Genomic DNA, 13,511 nt, shown 5'->3' with positions numbered 1-13,511 from the left:
TCTCCTTTACCAGAATGCTGCACTCTGAGATTCTGATTGGTCATTGGCTCTGTTGTAAGGCCTCTGAGGACACCGCGAAGTCCTGCAATTTTCCTCAGGTTAACCCTAGGGATGAGAGAGGTTTGGACAGAGATCTGTGAGACTTATGACTTCCTTCACTTGGGCAAACTTAGGGAAGGTGAGTGCACACACTGATGTAGCCGCTTTAAACAGTTTGGACAAGCTTTTCAGGTGTTCTGCAACAAACCTGGTTGAGCAAGCTATTGACTATGATGGAAACGAAGAGGATTTTGCACACTGGGTTCTGCAAAAGGACGGAATTGCTGAAATAGTTTAACCTTGACTGGTAGCTTCACAGGAAAAGGCCCTAATTCTACCTCACACAAAAAGCCAGCAGGGAAGACTTTTGAGAACAAAGAATCAATTGACTTGTCAGGGGCTCTCGGTAGGGAGCAAAACAGCAAAGTGGCCTCCGACTTTTCTCTCCTCTCCTCTGCTCTTCTGGAGATCCGTGTGAGCTCTAAGACTAATGGAAAGGCAGCTACCCCGCCTGGACTGTGCCCTGGGTCTTCTGGAGAGCGGCAACATCGGGGCTGTAGACGGAGGGCGGAGGGCGTTGTAGAATGAGGTCCTCCAAACAAAACTGTCCCAGCTCCTTCAGAGTGTCTGTCCCTCCTTTCAAGGGGCCGTCGGGAGTGAGCCTGTGGACTGTTGACATTGTCTCAATGGAGAGAGAGTGGGGAGTGTCAGGGGACCCTCACCTGAGATTCCAATTGCCCAACCCTAGTCATTCTATGCAATTCTCCGTAATAGCACTTGGCCTTGTGGTCTCAGGAGGTGCACATGGTCTGGGAAAAAATTAATTGAGAGGGGCTCCATAGAGGTAGGTATAGGGAAGTCGACATCTAAGTTCTACAAGGACTTTCCAATAGGGCTGCTTTGAGGTCAGTCCCGTTCCTGCCAGTAACCCCTCACCCATGCCATGTAGGTAAGTCCAATAAACACAAATTTCTCCAAGATGAACTTTGGTGCAATCATAGTTTGGTTTGCCGTTGGCCCTCATGAAGAGGGGTAGACCTTACATATGTCTCCACAGAGAAGGAATTCTCACAGCCCATGAGAAAGGTGACTCTCCAAGAGAGATCTGCTAGCAGAAGTCTTCAAACACCAATCTATCAAGTATTCAACACCCTTTCTACATGGAGAACATAGGGGAACATTGAACCAAAATTCTTCAGTCCAGGGAAAGGCACAACTGAGTAAGCAAAAGACATAAACATTTAAGTAAAAAAGAAATACACTGTGTGCTGTTAACTTTACAGCATCTGAAAGCACACCTTCAAGAGACAACTGATACAAAATATTTTCCTTTTGCCTTTAATTCCAAGGGCACACAGTAGTCGCTGAAATGTCTGCCCTCTTCTTAGGATTCAGAGTCTGAAATACCTCTTCGTCCACCCTCTTCCACTGTGAGTGCTCAGCATGTAAAGGTTTCATTTGCTCCCATTTTACAGATGAGAAACAAGTCCTAGCCACAGATCCTAGCCAGCCCCAAATCAGAGGCCGAGTCCAGATGTCCTAACTTGGAAGTCTCGCATGTCTACTCATGTCCCCTGGAGATGCAGATGGCAGAAGAAAACTCCTTGGCTCTCACTGCCTTGAATCCTCGAATCTCAACGCATCTTTCATGTGTCCTCTGGGATTCCAGGAAGATCAAGTGTAAAAACACCCTTTTCCAAGACACTGACAGATGTGGCTGGTGGGAGCCTTCCGAGACCCTCTAACATTTGGAGGCACTCAGATGGACTGAAGGCCAAGTTCTGTTTCCTCAGAGATGCTAGAGTGGAATTTGGAGAGGTAACCAGTTCCCACTGTGTGGAAAAAAACAGAACATTTATTAAAACCACTAAGAAATGATTGTGTGTGTCAGCCACTTCCTTCACAAAGTTAAGACAGAAAGTAGCCAGCGCACACTTCTGAGACACCCCTACAGGAATGAAAAATATCCCCTTTTCCTGGAAAATGGGCTCTTGCATTTAGGCAACAAGTGTGGCAGACTCACTTTTGGATGTGCCCCGTGAACCCCAAATTTACATTTCTGCCATTCTGCAGTGAAGATGGGCAAAGGACAAATGTGCCCTGGAAGCATCTTACGCCCTCCTCTCTCTCCTGAGAGAGGCTCTTGTTGGCCATTAGCTAGGCAACTGTATCACTGTTCTTTTTCACTGTGTTAAACTGGAAAATCATTTTACTCTTGTGGAAGAGATCATTCTCCATAGCAATCATGTCTGGCTTAGTTGTGTTTAACTGGGGCAGGGACGGGGGTTATACAAAACACAAGTAGAGTTGAGTATTCTTCTCTTGTTTGGTGACTCCCACCGTTCACCTCAGCTGTCCTCTGGAGGTTGAGTTGGAGCAAGCAGCTGACCACTGTGCCTAGGATGCATGTCATGGTCACCCACCAGCCTGTTCTTTCCGTAACATTTTCTTCCGGTTTCTACTTAGTGCCAAGGGAGGCCTCTTCCCAGATCCCTGCCAGGGTTTGGGAAGTCTCCATCCTCCCTTTGGACTGTCCTCACCTCCCTACCATGTCCTGTAACATTGTCACCCTTGGTCCCTGTGATAGTGTGGAAAACGAGGTCTCCTCTCAGGATCTTAGATTCATTAATAGAAGAATTTAAGAATGACCCCTCAAACAGAAGTTTGAAGACAAGTTTAGCGGAGTTTAAAGGGAAGGCACACCCGCCGGGCAGGCAAGCTGTAAATCCTAGCAGCTACACAGAGGAAGGGAACGAAGGAAAGAAGGGAAATTCTGAGCCAGCACAGAGGACAAACACAGAAGACAAGCAGCTTCGTGGCAGTGAGGGGGGCTTTAAAGAAAGAGAAGGAAGCCCAAAGTGTTAGGGAAGTGTGCTTAGAACACACCCAGCAAGTGTGAAAAGGAAAAGCCATGCTTTCCGGAGTAATTCAGTAAAATGGGCAGATTTAGGAAGCTACCTTGCTACTGCTCTGTAAACTGCTTCACTGGGAGCTGGGATTCTGTGAAAATCATTCCACCTGTCTCTTTAGCATGCTTAAGGTAAGCCTGCCTTCCTAAGAGCGGTCCCTGGGCCATGTGAGTGCACAGTTCAGGACAGCGTCGATTCGCTTGACCGGGAATTTTCCCTTGATCAGTCTTCATTGCTGGTCTAACACACGTAGCCTGAGGTCACACGTCCATTCCTAGCCTCTACACCAGGTTCTTCAACTCCATACCCTACTCGTTAGAATAGAATAGACCTTGACAGAGATGATGGTGTTTCAGTGGTTCTGGGAAGAGAATCCTGGTTGGGAAAGCGGTCATTGCAGGACATAGCGGACACTATTGCCATGCTGAGGTGTCAGTACTTTATACTGGGGAGAGACAGTGTGACTGGGCACCTACTCTTGGCTGGAGTTAGGGCCGCTGCTGTAGTTTTGTGCATGCACCAGAGTTGGGATGGGTTTTTTTGTTCAAACATGTAAACAAGCCTTCTTGTCCTTCACATGACATATTTCATGTCAACACTTCCCATCACTTTTATGGAAATAGCGCATGATCAATTGGAATGTGCTGGCCGTCCCACAGCTAAGGCTTTCCCACAGGAGCTCAGAGAGTATCGGTCTTCTGTCAACGATGATCATGACCCAGGAGGTCATGGAGCATGCAACACGGAAGCAGGCACAGACTTGGCTTCACCTCAATAGGGTCTTCTTCTTCTCAGAGTCTCCGGCTTTTGAAGGGCTTAGAAAAGGCTCAGGCTACAATGCAGCCTGGTCTTGAGATGCTTAGACCTTAAGACTCAAATTCAAGTCCTCTGAGGGATGATGGAAACTACAGGCATTTCGCCCAGGAGAGCGTGTGGGCATGCGTACATGAGCACATGCTCACTGACTCATTCTGCATATTGTTCGAGGTCTTACCTCAAAACAAACAAAAGCACATTGTGGTTGTTTCTGGATTATTGACGATTCTTCAACCCCAGGACAGTGTTTCACAACTTAAGGCTAATGTTTCCAAATGAAGGCTCTGTCTCACAAAGCCACAGGCAGAATCATCACCTTCCTGAGACATCCAACCTTGCAGCATTGCTCACAGATGCCAGAGCCTGCAGAAAGGGCACAGTCCTGGGAAGGAGGATGAGCAATTCGTTCAACTTAAATAATGGATCTTACTGAGTGCTCAGAACACCCTGTGAGGATTACTGGCAATACTCAGGCTGCATGAAGAATCAGCCTTTCCCCTCCTGGAACAGGCTTTGTCAGGGTGTGACTCTTGCAGAATGTACCAACTTCAGAGCTAGGAAAATCCTCCAAGACCATGTGTGTCTCCATTCACAGAAGCAGGGTAGGAGCTGAGTGAAGTCAGCCTCCTCCAAACTCACATGGCCTGGACCACCTCAGGACTGGCTCTTCTTCTTATCCCAGCCTAAACAATCTTAGGATCATCCCTTCTCATCAGCCCATCCTTCAGTCTACCCTACCTCACCTACCTCAGGATCAATTCCTTGTCAGACCAGCTTAAACTACCTCAGCAGAGAAGGATCAGCCCTTCCTGTGAACTAGCCTAGCCTACCTCAGGAATGGCCTTCCTTGTCAGTCAAGCCTAGACCACCATCTCAGGACCAGTCCTCCCTGTCAACGCAACCTAGAGGGTCCCTTCTTCCTTTCTTCATGGGAGACATACCTTCAGAAGAGGGGGAGAGAAGATGTTTTAAAATGGAGAGAGAAATATGGCTTGCCGGGAGTCCTCTAGGGCAGTGTAGACCACACAGAGTTTATATGGACAGAAAACTGTGTAAGAAGATACTCTATTAAAAAGAACTCTCCGTTAACATCCAGGGATTCCTGCTTCCTCTCAGTAGTCCCTAACCCAGCTGCATGGGACAGAATTCCACACGCCCTCTAAGCCTTAATTCCTCCCTCTTCTAGGGCATTGAAATATATCGCACAAAGAGAAAATTCTCTTCTATATTTCAGACAAACTGTTTCATGCCGAAGCTGCCTGGCAGTGGAAGCCCACGCTGAGATGTCCCCCCCCCCCCCGCTGCTGTGTGTCCCCTAGACAACATATTTCTTATGCAGCTGTACTTCATCAGGGGGCTCTGGTTTGTGTTCCTCTCGCTGCCTCCAGCCCAGGAAGCCAAAGAAACCTGTTTGGTCCTGGCTGGTTTTACCTCCAGCCTGTGTAGTATCTTTTGTCCCTAGAAAGCCACACCTGAAAGAGATTCAGTTGTGTGTTCTGACATTCTGCATGCCCAGAGGAAACCACACTTCTTCTTTCATTCCTGTAAGGTAGTTTAGTTTTAGCGCTGCGAGCACTCGAACTGGAGAAGCTTACAGCTGGAGAAAGGAAGACAGAAAGATAGTCTTCTACATCTTACAAAGCTGGCCTTCTGTAGGCACCAAACGGCCACTCCGTGTCCCAGGCTCACACACCACATGGGGGAGGGGAGGTGCAGATCCAAGCACAGTGCTGATCTGCTCCCTTTAGCTCCACCCTCCCCGGTAAGTTCCTTGTTAGTTCAAACCCTTGGCACCTGCCTCCTCCATAACCTGAGTTACTCATCCTTTCGCATCTGCCCACATATTTTAGTGCTTTTCTAACACAGCTCCGACGCTGACCCTGGTCACTGCAGCATCTCTGGTGGAACAGGTCGTGCTTCGGATGCTCAGGACACACAGCATCTGTTTCAAAACTTCCAGGGGGTCTCCATGGAGATGCATCTGGACTTTCTGGGATAAACGGAGTTGTGACTTTGGGCTACGTTTGTCATTTCAGCAATTGTGCACAATTCAGCACCAAAGGTTCCCTCACAAGAATGGTGAGTTCTGCAACATATCTGATCTACCCAGTGTCTAACAGGCAGCTGGGCCACCCCACAGCTTCCTAGGGGCCTTGAGCCTCTAAGTGGACTTGACTTGGAAAATGGTCAGTGTGAAAGTACAGTCGGAAAAGAGAGCCTTGAAGTTTATTGGTTAGTTTGAATGATCAGAATTATCAGAAGCAGTCACGTGTGGTGGCATACACCTTTAATTGCAGCACTTGGTAGGCAGAGGCAGGCTGATCTCTGTGAGTTTGAGGCCAACCTGGGCTTCAAAGTGAGTTCCAGAAAACCCAGGGTTACACAGAGAAACCCTGTCCTGAAAAGTATAACTATAGCTGTAATCGTTTTTAAGATTTTGCCAATTTTATTTTAAGAATTTTCAAGTATTTAAAAAAATTTCAAATTTGTTTTCTAGTGAGAAACTATTAGAATTTACATAATACTATTAGGAGGAAGTATAATCTAAGAGAAAATATTTCTAGCCAATTTATGATACAGTATTCTCTTACAAATAAATATCTTTTAGGACCACCCCACCTTGTGGATGTTAAAACATAGGGAGTGAGCTGCAGGAAGGAGAGGCCCTTATTCTCCAGGAATGACAGCCTGCAGGTCAGAAGCCCCAGGTACCCAGATGCTGGAATTCCTTTCACTGGATATAGAACCTTTGAACACACAGACACACACACTCAGAGAGAGAGGAGGTGGGATGGAGAGACAGACAGACAAAGAAAGACACAGATCCACTCATCTGCATGCCTCTTCCTCAGAAATGAAGAGGTAGCAGGATCTCCAGACCCTTGAAGACATACCCAGTGAACATGGGAATCAGAGCCTCTGTGCTGTGTGTCCCACAGAGAGCAGCCTAGGAATCTACTGCCCTAATCTTCCTCCCCAGTGCACACAGAAGGCAGGACACAAAGGGCAGAGAGGAGAGGAGGGCTAACCAGTACCAAAATGAGATATCAAAGAATGGGCAAGGCAGAGAGGTAAGTAGGAGAGAGAAACAGACTGGGGACTTACTCTAAACTAGACCCTACCACCACCCTAATAAACCTATATAACTTTGTAATGGAGGTCTAAATGCTTATCCTTAAGTCTGCAGATAAGGTAGCTCTCACTTCTCATCAGTGAGGCTTCTTCTTACAGCAGGGGACCATTACAGAAAGCCACATGTGGTTAAGATGCCAAGAACACCTGACTGGAGTCCCCAGTCCCAGATGTCACATCTACACCACAACTCTTGGGCCTAAGGAAACATCACAAAAGAGGGGGCAGAAAGACCGCCAGAGGCCGAAGACGGGGAAATCTGCTGGGAGACTGTGCTTTCTAGCTGGGATGGTGAACTGGGCACTTTTCTGTTGCTGTGATCAAACACCATGATCAAGACAATTTACAGAAGGAAAGGCTTATTTGGGGCCTTACAGTTTCAGAGGTTGAGTCTACAACTGTCATGGCAGAGACCATGGAAGCAGGCAGGCACAGCCCTAGAGCAGCAGCTGAGAGTTTACATGTTAAGATAACTTCCGTGAGGCAGAGACAACTAGAATGGCGTGGGCTTTTGAAACCTCAAAGCCCACCCTCAGTGACACACCTTCTTCAACAAAGCCACACCTCTAATCCTTCCCAAACAGTTCCACCAACTGGGGACCAAATATTCAAACATATGAGTCTATGGCCATTCTCATTCAAATCACACAGACAGGGAAGATATACCCATGAAATCTTAATAACATGGCTGCTTGAATACCATCTGAACAATTCCAGCAGCAGTTGACATCTCACCCTAGATGAGGGAAATCTCACAGGGCATGACCTCTAGATGAAGTCATTTAAGAACATCTGAAAGAGGGGGAAAGAGTCTTTCCCTGGAAGATCCGCTGGTTGGTTGGTTGTCCAATATCAAGTGTTCAGGCCTCATGCAGGCAGACTGACTTACTCAACTGTTTGTATTTACTTATTTGTTCAATTACTTATATGTGTACGCAGCAACAAATGAAGAAGAGACTATAAATTTGGGAGGAAGTCGGGGATACATGGGAAGGGTAGGAAGGACTAAAGGGAGAGGTGGAGTGACATATTTATATGGTAAAAAAAAAAGTGCATTAACAATAGGACCCTTGGATTGGGCTGCTCTAGGCAGTGACATTTTCTTAACTTTAAAATGGATGGGGCCAGCTAGATGGCTCAGCAGGTAAAGGTGCTTCTCACCAACCATCTGAGTTTCATACCGAAGACGCACAAATGGTCTTCTGACCGCCACACTCTTGCCATGGCAGGCACACGCACATGCACACACATACACACACACACACACACACACACACACACACACACACATAATAAATATTTAGAAAGCATATTAAAATGAAATAGTCAGGTAAGTCAGCACCCTCTGTTCTCCCTGGCTGCCCCGCTGTCCCCACAGATCTACAGCTCTGGTCTCACAGCTCCAGGAACACTCCCTCTGATAAAAAGCAAGCAGACATGAAGAGAAAGGTGCCCCATTCCAGCCGATCCAGCTGGCAGAGCAGGCACTCCAGACTCAACTTGGAAGTCACAAGTCTCCATCGCCCCAAGCACTAAGCACTTTGTGTTCTCTTTCCACTAAACACCAAGCTACATGTGGCTAGACTTAGTCACTGCCTAAGTAGGGGATCTTTGTTCCTCCACTTTGTAATGAGATTCCCTAGCGTTCACCTGCAACCTCCTTAAAGGTGGAAATTCTGAGTCGGGTGCCCCAGGAGCTTCCCGTCAGAACACCTGGGGTCAGAGTGCCCCCTTACTTCAGCAATCCCTGTATAACAGTCAACCCAAACTTTAGTAACTAGAAAAAAATGGCCTGACATCAAACACCGGTGGTTGGGGTGGGTACGGCTTAACTGGCTACCTTGGTCATTACTACTGGAGCCTTCCTGGAGGTCAGAGCGTTTTCACATGCCTTGTTCCCTGTGGTCTCTTCTCCCAGGCTGGCCACTGGATCCATGAACAGACTCCTAGTGGCTCTGCAGCATCCCAATAGTGTCCAGCCTAACTACACACTGCTCATTGCTAGATCCCATGCCCAGGTCTCCAAGACCGGATGCACTAGCTTTGACTGACCTACTCATATGCTTACACTATCCCTGGAAGGCCCAGCGGAGAAGCCAAAGATTCTGTGGATGGCCTCCAACTCAATGAAAGTGAATGCTTCTTTCTCAAAGTCTTCTGCCTCATTCTAGGTCTTGCAGTGTTTGTGAGCTCATTCATTCCTTCTGCTCTATTGAGCTCCTTGCCTAAGGGGCGTGGGTGACAGAGCCAGAATCAACACCATAGGAGCAGCCATCTTGTACGTTAGTTACCACGGCACTGGGATCATGCTCACAGGTACAACAGTGATACCCTTATACCTGTTCTCTTCCTAACAACACACACACATTCATGCATGCACACACATTCATGCATATACACATGCATGCACGCACACCACACACACACACACATGCACACACATCACCCTACCCCACCTGATGCCTTATAGCTCCATTTGTACACCTGGACTCTTGGATGCCTAACACACACCAACTCGGCCGAAGAGACTTGAGAACGTAGGTATTCCTATCTCCGATAAATGAAAACAAAACAAATCCATAACACAGGTTGACACATGTCTAGAATTTAGACTTCTCTCCATGTTTTAGGTTTCTGGCCCTTGACTTTTGGCTGCACTCCAACTCAGAGAGGTTGTCTTGTCAGTCAGTGATTCTGCAGAAGAATATATACTTGCCGTGAGGGGCTCCCCTTGTGTCTGATTGTGGGTCATTTAGACGTTCGTTAAACTTAAGGCCTGGATTTATTTCCCCTGAATTTGACTTTCAGAAAACCCGTCTCCCTGACTTATCTGTTAGAAGCACAGACTTCACACCAGAACGCTCACAGCAAGACCCGTCCCCTTCCTCTGGTGGCTCCTTTTTCACAGTCTGCCCCAAGCACCTATGCATCTTCTTTTCCTCCTGCAGAGATGCAAGGCCTGGGTGTGCCTAGCACCTGGCATAGTCTTTGACATGTGTTCGGCCTCTTAGGTGGTTGAGTTAAACAGGGTGAGTCACAGGGAACACTAAGAGAGCAGGTATGGGCTAAGGGGATGGAGAGGTATTACAGAAAAAGAGGAGGTGGGCAGGTCGTCATCCACAGAACCTCCAGGGCTCCTGGGAAGTGTGAACCTTGGTACGTGGCTCAGTGCAGGGTAAAGCTAACATGCATTCACAAAAGGCCAGACTCAACTGTGGCAGCCTCCTACCCTAACCAAGTATTATAAAAAGCAAAAGGGAGTTGTTACATAACTCAGCACAGACGGGGAGATAACGGAGTTGGTTTCTGCAATACTGGGAGCTGGCAAGCCTGGGATCCACAGGGAAAACAGCAAGCTGACCCTGGAAACAGCTGGTCCCACAGTCCAGAGGCATTCTGCAGGCGGAAGGTCTGCTGTCTCGGGAAACTCCCCCCCACCCACACCCCATTGCCAAGGCTTCAGCGGACTCTTGGAGGCCCACCTACACAGCACAAGGTCATCTGACCCAATGTTTGTAGCATCTTCAAATGCTTCACGGCCACAGTAACATTGTGTTTGGCCAAACAGCTGGGCGTGTTGGCCCAGGCACACTAACACAAAAAAATTGACCATTGTGACTGTTCCCTGTCCCTGAACCACAGAGAGACAACTAAAACAACATCATAGATCAGAGTAGACCAAGTATGGCCTTTGGAGAAAGTTTTCAGGCAGCACAGCCTTTATCAACATCATCATACACAGACACATATGAGAACAGCCCTGCTCCCTGCCTTGCTGCAAAGGGGCTGCTGCCTTCAAAGGGAAGACAGGACAGATGAGGAAATCAAGCCATGATCAGTCTAAGTCAGAGTGGGCAGCATAGTCCAGGATTATCTGCATCTTCTGCGCCTTCCTCCTTTTGCTGTTTCCTGCTCTTTAAAAGTTTTAAGAAGGGAAGGACAGAGAAATTTAAGAGATCTTATCAAGATGGCATGTCTGCACATACCCCGGGCACACCCACTTCCACGGAAAGATAGACCGGATGAGAGGCAGGTAACAAAGTCATCCACAGCACCTGCTTTCAATTACTCCTGTCTTGTTTCATAACTCATAGATAAGTCTGGCTGCAGAAGCATAAGAAGAGCCACACCGCTTAAAGTATACAAACGTCGAGGTCCTGAATCGGCTGCCTTGTAAGGAACACGCAGAGGCAGATGCTGCCAAGAGACCAGGGACTGCACAGGAGAGGGGAGGCAGGGCTCACGGCAACGGGGAAGGGAGGAGTGTCTTCCATCTAGCTGTGGGCTATGCATGTTTATTTCACAATTTTAGCTAAAAGTCTGTCCTGATTATTTACTATTCTCTCATCATTCTTATTTCTCTCTAGATGGCAATTTCTTCCCCGCACACTAACAGCAATCAAGTTTTAATGAGTCTGCCTTGGGTTGTGAAGGTGGAGGATAAAGATGGACAAGGACGCTTTTCTGGTCCTGGACTAGGAGACTTCCTCCCACCCGGCTGAAGCTCCTCCCACCCACTGAAGCTCCTCTGGCCTTGCAGAATGTGTGGCCTCCCAGGGACACATTCTGATTCGTTCTCTCAGTTAGTTAAAGCCATCGACAGTCAAATATATCGGGAACATTTGAAAGTCAAAAACACTTTCAAAGTAGGCTGTGACCTTCCCTCACAAATGCCGAATGCCGGTGACAAGTCCCCTGAGTTCGCGAACCTTCCCTGCCCCTTACCGTGCCCAGCAGCTATCAGGAACCTGGACCCCACTGGGTCACGCGCAGCATCTTTGCGCACCATCATCTCCGTGCCTCATTCACACACAGGGCACCCAGCACTTCCTTTTTCCCAGTTATACGGGGCAATGCCCTAACTGCATTGCCCAGGCGAGACTATCTCTACCGTTTGTGCTCTATGCACCCTTGAAGCTTGTTCCACGCACATTTATCACCTGTTCAAACATGAAAGTCGATTCTTTCTCAGGCTCGTTGTGATGCAGACAACGGTGATTCTCTATCTGTCAATTACGGCTCTGGTGGAAGGTAGTGTCTTTGTTTCTTCCCGCCCTTGGTTGTCTTTGGTTGTCTTTTTTTTTTATTTACTTATTTATTAAAGATTTCTGTCTATTCCCTGCCACCCCCTCCCATTTCCCTCCCCCTCCCCCAATTAAGTCCCCCTCCCTCATCAGCCCAAAGAGCAATCAGGGTTCCCTGCCCTGTGGGAAGTCCAAGGACCACCCACCTCCATCCAGGTCTAGTAAGGCGAGCATCCAGTTGTCTTTTATGCAATATTCTCATCAGATCTTTTGAGGTTTTCACAATTCTCAAGCACACTCTGATGCTAGCACTATTTGGGAATAGAAGTTACCTTTCAGAAAACTATTTTCTTTCCCTAAATACAGAAAGCTATAGAGCATTTTTGAAAAATAATTGAAGATGCTAAAATATGGGGAAATATTCAGGGGAAAATAATACAGCTAACTGTGCCTGATATTCAAAGTGACTACAGATTCTATTTCATTTTTATCAGGTGCCCAAAGAAATTCTCACTAAAATAAATTATTTAAAATCCTAAAATTCAAATGGAATTTCAGAAGAACCTACATAGCAAAAGACGGGGGCGGGGGGGGGGGGACGGGGAATGCCAGAAAGATTGTGCTTCCTGACTTCAAAGTACAATGTAGTGCTACAGAGGCCCCAAACAGTATGGCAACCTGCCAGAAAGCAGATACATATCATTTAAAACAGAAGAGAAAGACCAGAAATAAATCCACACATTTATAGTAACCAATTTTCCCCTAATGTGCCAGAAATACACAGAAAAAAAAAGCAAACAAACAAGAACGACAATAATAGTCTCTTCAAATTATCTGTGCCAGGAAATCGAGAAATTCATATGCAGAAGAACAAAATCAAATTTTTATATCTCACTTGGTTTTCTGTTACTGTAATAAACCCTGACCAAAACCTACTTGGGGAGGAAAGGGTTGGTTTGTTTGTGTTTGTTTGTTTGTTTGTTTGTTTGGAAGCCAAGGCAGGAACTCAAAGCAGAAGCCAGAAGCAGAAACGATGGGGGAGCACTGTTTAGTGGCTGGCTTTCTCTGTCTTGCTGAGCACCTGCCCAGGTATGGGACCTATAGGCTGTGGGGGGCTGAGCCCTACCACAGTAATCAGCAATCAAGGGAAGGCTCTGATGATATGCCCACAGGCCAATCTGATAGAGGCAATTCTTAAATTGAGATTCCCTTTTCCCAGATAACTCTGGGTTTGTGCCAAGCTGATAAAGTAACCAGCCACTCACTATGCATAAAAATACACTTGAGTAAAGACTGAGATGCAGGAAGTGGAGCTGGAAAACTCCCAGAGGGAACTGTCTGGAAGATAGCTTGGGGGTCCTGAGCTTCAGAGAGAATCCTTAGGACAAAGGACATTATGTTTAAACAAAAGGGGAAAAAAGGTGAGGAGAAAACGTTTGAAAGCCAGGCATCTCATATGTGAGACAAAGCGAAAATGGGCAGAGACCCTGAGCAAACATGTCTCAAAAGATGTGGCCGATGGATAGATTTATCAAAAAGTTTTCAGCGGTGTTAATACCGGGTGTTTTATTAAACGCCTGACAAAGAAGCA

The sequence above is a fragment of the Microtus pennsylvanicus genome, chromosome 1, assembly GCF_037038515.1.
Source record: "Microtus pennsylvanicus isolate mMicPen1 chromosome 1, mMicPen1.hap1, whole genome shotgun sequence".
Lineage (NCBI taxonomy): Eukaryota > Metazoa > Chordata > Mammalia > Rodentia > Cricetidae > Microtus > Microtus pennsylvanicus.
This window is presented reverse-complemented; position numbering follows the sequence as displayed.